Here is an 8,074-nt window from a genome sequence, read left to right as displayed (position 1 = left end):
GCTAGAAGAAAGAAACCTAGCACCGAGCCATAACCCCAGCTCTAGACAGATTGATTTTTCTTTTATTACATTCATTTATTTTTTAAATATTTTATCAATTCTTTAAGAATTTTATGCAGTGTATTTTGTTCATACTTATGCTTCTCCTTCTCCAGCTCCTCCAAGACCCACCTCTACTGCCCTATCCTCTCAAATTTGGTCCGATTTATGCTGATTCCTGGGTATATGGCCATCCAGTAGAACATGGTCAAACTATCAGGGACCACACCCTTAAAGGAGAGAGACTTCCCCTCATTCAGAAGCCATCATCTGGCCATAGCTCCTTCTTTCTCCATGGTAGAACATTGATTAACTTGATATTGAGCAGATCATGTGCAGGAACTGTATCTGCCATGAATTAAAGAGTATAGTGGTTCTGTCACATCCTGAAGACATTGTTTTGCTCTGTTTCTCACTGGTCTCTGGCTGCAAAAGTCTTTCAGCCTCTCTTCCACAATGGCTCCGGAGCCTTAGGCAAATGTTAGGGTGGGTATCTTCTTTAAGGTTTCATTGCCGAGAAGGGACACCATGATCAAGACAACTCGATAAAGGAGAACATTTTAGAGGTTCAATCCATTATCATCATGGTGAGAAGCATGGCTGCATACAGGAAGATATGGTGCTGGAGGAGTTGAAAGGCTTGATCAAAAGGCAGCAGAAGGGGACTGTCTTCTGTAGGTAGCCAGGAGGAGGCTCTGACTCCACACTGGGCAGAGCTCGAGCATAGACCTTAAAGCTCACCTACACAGTGAAACATTTCCTCCAAAAAGGCCACACCTACTCTAATAAGGCAGTTCACAGTGCCATTCCCTATGGGCAAACATTCAAACACATGAGTGTATGGGAATGAAACTTATTCAAACCACCACAGTGGGTTTGGGTTTCCATAGATGTCCCATTTTATGGCTGAGTACTACACTGACACTCTCTGCACTTCGACTAGTTGTGAATTTCTGCACTAACCACTGTCCACTACACAAAGAAGCTCTTCCTATGATCTTTGAGTACTACATTATATTGGTGGACAGATATAAAATTAAAGGTCAATTTGATACTATGACCATTATTAAGTTCATCTCTTGGGCCTTCATGCTCCCAACCATGAATTCTTGTCCAGATTTACAGTGCCAGGCACTGAAGTAGGCCTTAAGTTCAACCAGTAAACGATTGGTTAAACCCATAACAGTCTTGCTGCTATTGTACCCAATGCTTGTATCTTGTCATACTGGTCATTATAGTAATCTGCAGGGTTCACAGCTGGGTAAGACTGTTGTTGACAACCCTCTACCCCAGCACCTTTAGGTGCTATGAGAGCTACCCAGCAGAGAGGAGGAAGCTTCATGGTTGTTTCCAACATGATTTCTGTATGTCCTTTGGCTGAAGGATGTGGTGTCTTCAGCAATAGGGTCTTACCATCAAGTTTTGGTTGACAACTAAGAGCACTGGCAATAGCTTAGTTTGTTTAGGTGGGGTCCCTGATACATAGCTTGTAGAATGGTAGCCAATACCTGGCACTGACAATATATAGCTTCTGAGAGGAGTAAAGACCCTTGTATAGGCTAATGTGTGTGTGTGTGTGTGTGTGTGTGTTTGTGCATATGTGTATATGTGTATATATGTACATATGTATGTATTATATACATATTATCTACACACAATGAGAATAAAGCTTATGAAAGAATAGGTTTCCATTTGGCTTTCCTAACATTCTCACTGTAAGTTATTCCTGCACAGCTCCTTCCTCTTCTCTACTTTTCCAACCCTCTCTTCCCACTTAAAACTCCTTCTCCATTTTCTCTCATAATACCTGTGTTCTACTACACCCCACCTTGAGATCTTCTCCCCTCTCTACACCAACAGTCCCTTTCTAGTTTCTTATATATAGCTACTCCAAATTAAATACAGAAATATAAAAAAAAGATGCTAAGAGACATTTATGAGCAAGAACATGCTACTTTTGTCTTTCTGGGTCTGAGTTACCATACACAGTTTAATATTTCCAGCCCCATCCATTTATTGTAAATTTAATTTTTCCTTACAGCTGAATAAAATAACATTGTATATCTGTACCATATTTTTTATTATCTGTTAATTGGTCCTGGACATTTGGCTATGTAGGTAGATTAATTACAAATGGACCTTCTCTGATACAAATTATGCTTGGGTTATCCAAGCGCTGTTTGTTTAAACATGTTCCCCAACTTTCATCTGCTGGAATCTAATCTATAATACAACAGTGTTGAGAGGTGGGACCTTTGAAAGATGATTAGATAATAAGGGTATGGATTAACACCATCATTGCAGGAGTAGGTTAGCAATTCTGCAATACATTCCTGATAAAAGGCGGAAATTTTCTCCTCCTTTCTCCCTTTCTTATTCTCCTCTCCCTTTCTCATTTCCCGCCTCTCCGTCCTTCTCTTCCTCCCTTCACTTGCCTACTTATCTTCTACCATGTGATTCTGCTTCCAGGTCCATCCCATGCTTTCAGATCTCCATGCCTTTAGAACAACGGAGCAAATACACCTGTCGATTAAAAACCATCTAGTCTGTAGTATTCTGTTGCTGCAGTAAAAATGGACTAAAGCACAATTTGTGAGATAATACAGTCAGCATGCATAGAAAGATAAAGCATCACAAACACAAATGGGAGAACGGGTAGAAATGAACGCTTAGGGTTTTGAAATGTACTCCATAAATGTGCGTGCATCCCATGGTGTTTTATTTCAATGCTCCTTGAGTCAGATGGTCTCAGGGTCTATCCTGTGGGCAGATGATGAATAAGCGATAATGATGATGATTGTTTTCTGAATTGGAGATAAAGCCTAGCTCATTTTGGTCCATAGTGCTGGAACACTATGTAACAGCTCAGATGCCCTTTTTGCCTCTCATCCCAGGTTTGGTCCTTACTCTAAGGTAGCACAGCCCTATGCTTTACCTTGACCTATGTTGCTTTCACGGATCACCTTGTTATGAAAGCTCTTAATGGATGTAAGCTTTTAAACCATTGTCTTCTCACTGGAATAACCAACAGGCCATAGAATAAGTGGGTGATTGCTGATTATTCTGGAAAGACTTCTTCATAATTATGCATTTGTATTCATTCTAGTATTTTTTTTCCTGTAGTTTTTTAAAGGTCCATATTCTGGGTGGTGGCAATCTGGATCTGCAAGGGGATTATGCAGTGTGTTCAACTCATTAATACTGGGGGGGGGGCTTGAGTATCAGTATGCTTGCTGCTCTTCAAGGCAAGGTAGGAGTGGACATTGTGGGCTCCAATGACCAGGAGGACTTCAGATACTAATTTATACAGGTCTCATCAGAACCATTTAGAACAGGGAAAACTAACCCAGAAACATTCCTCTTCTGTAAGCTTTTAGATTCTTACTTCAATTCTTAGTTTTCTGCTGCTAACTTTCTAGATATTCCATACCCACTGCTCTAAGCTGTCAAAGATAGCTAGTTTTTAGGTGTATTCATTCTGTGGCTTAAACCCACCGTCTACTGTGCTCATCAGAGCACATTGTAAAAAGACTAACCCGCTGTCCAAAAAAAAAAAGTATGAGAAATGTATGCAACTTTACAGAAGCCTCTCAGACTAAGGGGACTATGATTCATACCAGACAGCCACATTTTTAAAAATCACCAGATTCATCCACCTCTGCAGTGCCACACATTCCAGAGTGACAGCTCCCAAGCCCCCATCTTCCAAAAGCTTCTAGAAACTCTTCCCTGAAGAAGTTCATTCCTTCCCACTTCTGCTCTTTTTCTTGGGAAAATGCATCTTCCAAAGCATAACCTCCTTGCTTTTGCTAACACAAACTAGCCTGGTCTTTCCTTGCTTGCGTGTCCTTAGCCACAACTTGTTGTTGTAAGGCAACAGGAAAACAGGAATGACCCTGAAGCCTCATTACCTTAATATTTACATTTTGTGGAGATTTTTTTCCATGACAATGAAAATCTTCCTAAAACTTCTCTTCAAAACAGGCTCATTGAACATTTTCCATGAAAGTTCAATAAACATTTTGCCTTCGCAGCTTTTCCCATCTCTGTTGAAACTCTTGATTTCTGCCATTGATGTCCTCAGGGCACCATGGACAATATGAGAACAAATGGTTCTTGTGTTCCAAGAAAATTTTATTATAAAAATGGACCAATAGGTTCTTCTTTAAAACAGTGCTTCCCAATCATGTTTATCTAGCAGTATTATCTGCAGGGCTTTCAAAATCTGCATGTCTAGGCCAGACCCAGATATTAGAAGTTTTAGGATGGGAGTCTGTCACCAGTATTTGAAACTTCCTTGAGTGAGTCCAAAACCACTTTAGGAGCAAGCCAGCTGGAAACTGCTCTTGTGCCTTAGCCTGGAGCACCCGGAGCCATCTGGTCCTAAGTGAGCCACAGATCTGCAGTTACTCAAGTGGCCAGATGGGGCCTGCGGTGAGCAGCCTCGTCCCTTTAATCCAGTGTGCTATATAATATGACCTTTTCCTACGTGTTAGTTGACGTCTCAGTTCCAAGCATAACATTTGCTTTAGGAAATTGATATTTTTGGGGTGGGGATAAAGGCATTCATTTTGCAAAAGCTCTTCTTATTTTAACCCACTACTCTCCTCCAAACTCAGAAATACTAATGTAGTCGACACTGATTTGGTCTTAGGTGTTTCATTTAAAATTGTGACTGCTGCCGGAATTGTCTTTCTGTATGAGATGAAAGGTAAAATACCCCACAAGATCACTCTTGTTAGGAATCCAGAGGACTCCACCACAGTGACAAGGGTAGTGGTAGAGACACTAAAAAAGAGTAGCCTTTAGTGTCCCAATCTCTTGCCAGTGTCCTTTCAACATCTCTACCATCACCTGGCCACTGTGGTGGAGTCCTCTGGCTTCCTAACAAGAGTGATCTTGTGGAGTTTCACACTTTTCATCTCATAGAGAAAGACAATCCTGCTAAGAAAACAAAACAAAAAAATCACAATTTTAAATGGAACTCCTAAGACTGAAGCAGTGTTGAGTACGTTTTATGCAAGCAAATCACAAATCTATTGCTTAGTTCATGGCTTTGCTTTTCAAATCTTCTTGAACATATCTCTGCCAGTGGAAGACTACTTTACAGTAATCATTCTCTATTCAACTAGAGCCAAGGTTGAAGCAGATGAAAATGCTGTTCCTAAGTCATTTGGAACCCAAATTGTCTGGTGAACATTTGACTTGAAGAGTGTGCTGACACAATCTGTCCATGGACAGGACTCACTGTATTGGATATACGGCTTCCTGACTATCACCAAAGAAGACCTTCTAGCAGGCCATGGGGCAGAAATGAGTGGGCCACTTTACCTTTTTTTGGCAAGCTTTGAACTTTCAGGCACCTTCAATTGTCTTCAAAACATGGACCTAACAAGACACATCGATTTGGATGCCAGCAAAGGCATAATGTTTGCTATTAAGGTCGGGTTAGGAGGATCAAGGAGCTAATAAGCCCCAGTGTATGTCCCTTGGTCCATATAGCCCATGTTGGCTCAGGACTTAAACACTGTGTCAAACTAGCTCACTGCCTCACACATGCTTTGGCAGCAGCAAACACTACCCTTCTTAGCCCCAGTAGGATAATTCCAGAAAGGTTATATGACTTTATTGAAGAAGACTCATGGCTGTTAGGGATCCCTGTTTAAAAAAAGAAAAAGAAAGAGAAAGAAAGCCAGTAGAAAGCTGTGTCTTTTTGTGTTGACAAAAGAAGGTTCAAAGTGTTTCACATGGATGTGAAGAGGCTTTTGGGTTTTCAGTACCCTCTTGTGATCACATTGGGAGAAGACAGGGCTAGATGCTGGGTTGCTAAGGTCTAAGTTATGTGAGCAAGGACACTCCTATTACCTTGATAAAGTATTAGTGATTTAATACCAAATGTGGAAGAGCTTCTGGAAGAGATTGGGAGGAGAAAGTCCACCCCTTTTCAGTGTCTGTTCCACTACCCTTGGCAATGCTGTGGAGTCCCTTGGATTCCTACCAGAGGTGATCTTGTGTGGACTTATACATCAGCTGTGTCCTTTGCAGTGGCTAGCTCTTACTTCAAGGTAGAGAGTGGGAGCCAAAGTCTCCAGGGGAAAGCTGTGTGAAGATTCTCCAATGCTAAGTCTTCGGGGATTGTGCAGGCCTGGAATGTTGCAGGTCTGGAGCCAAATTACCTTGCAATATCTTTTAGCGCCTTTAATAGCACTGTATTGCCTATAGCTGCGTTTAAGTTAATGCCCTCGGGACTATCCAGTAAAATCCCTTTTTGGAATATACAAACAGATGCCTTCACTTCTAAGAATGTCATCAGATAACAAATGAAATGTGTGATGCCTATAGAGGAGAAGTCCCTGCTTTGCTAAAAGTGCCTACCTGATGTTTCATCAATGTATTTCACAAATACCTTCCTTGTCCCCCTACTATAAAACTTCATCAATCTATTCATCATGTGTGGGTGACTCCCAGCTCTAACATTATTTTTGTTGCTACCACATAGCTGTAATTTTGCTACTATTATGGTAATGTAAATATCTATGTTTTTTTGGATGGTCTTAGGTGACCCCTGTGAAAGAGTCATGCCACCTCAAAGGGGTCATGATCCACAGGTTAAGAACCACTGCTGTAAGGTCTGTCTTCACCATAAAGTACTTCCTTACTGCTTCAGGCCTCAGTATTTCAGACATTCAAATGTGTTCTTACATGAAAACAGCTGCTCAATTTTGAAGCAAAATGAAGCTCTGGCTGTATCTATCCTTCTGGGCCAACCTGAAGCATCTTCATGAAACACCCAGGGCTCCAAAAATCTAATTTGAAAGTCATTAGCCTCTCCCATTTTCCTGCATGTAGCACAAGATACTTTCTGTCTTATCAATTTAATTTCTACTTTATAGACTTAATAATTATTTATTATTAAAGTTGGAAAATAAAGGTAGGAAACAAAACAAAGAGAAAACCAAGTCACCATCACCCCCAAATTCTTAAACACTAGCAAAAGTTTGGACCTTTTCATTTTGATCGTTAATCTGAGTTTAGATGGATATCTATACTTATATATTCACATTGACTTTTAGTCAGCTTTTTGTTTCAACTATCAATGTGAAGTGAATAATTTTCTTGTCCTCATTTCCATTCAAGGCAATTTTTAATTTTTTTTAAAAAATGACATACAAGAAACCCCACACTGATGGATATCAACATTGTGAACACTCATGGAGGGAATATTGCAATCAAGAATTCCACCTTTCTCCCCTTTCCTCCCCATTGTCACCTCCCTCATTTTAGGAAATGATGGATTTGCTTTGCCAGTATAGTTTTTTTTAAATATCTATCTCTTGCTGTCCTGGAACTTACTATGTAGATCAGGTTAGCTTCAAACTCAGAGATCCTCCTGCTTCTGCCTCCCAAGTACAAAGATTAAAAGTGTGAGCCACTAAGCCCAATTTGTACTGAAGTTTTACAAAAGTGAAATCATATATCATGTCTTCTCTGCATAGTTTTCACCCCTATATTCATTTTTTAAGTTCATTTTGCCTGTATCAACAGTATTCCATCTCTTTTATTTCTAAGCAGTATTCTATTGTATGGTTATATCACATTTTTAAAATCCAGTCTCATATAATTAATACTTGGATTTTATAATTTAGGGCTCTTATGAATAAATCTGCTATGAGCTTTCATATATAAATCTGTATATGATCACACACTTTCTTTTCTTCTAGAGTTCAAGGTAATATTAATGACCTTACAATATTCTACTGTATAATGTATCCCAACAATTATACCCTGTTTATTTTTATTTTCCACATCTATTTTTGATGATAAGTTGACTGCTGGTTTGGGTTCCCAAGAGATTGAATCTGAGGCAAGGATTTGGGCACAGCTAATTTATTTGAGAGATGATCTCAGAAACTAGAACTAGATCAGAATGAGCGGGAGCATGAGACAGAACGGTTGGTTGCTGTGCTGTTGGCAAATGGAGCTCAATTCCATGGCTCTCTCTCTCTCTCTCTCTCTCTCTCTCTCTCTCTCTCTC

Source organism: Rattus norvegicus, chromosome X (assembly GCF_036323735.1).
Source record: "Rattus norvegicus strain BN/NHsdMcwi chromosome X, GRCr8, whole genome shotgun sequence".
In the NCBI taxonomy this organism is placed as follows: domain Eukaryota; kingdom Metazoa; phylum Chordata; class Mammalia; order Rodentia; family Muridae; genus Rattus; species Rattus norvegicus.
Note: the sequence above shows the minus strand (reverse complement) of the source record.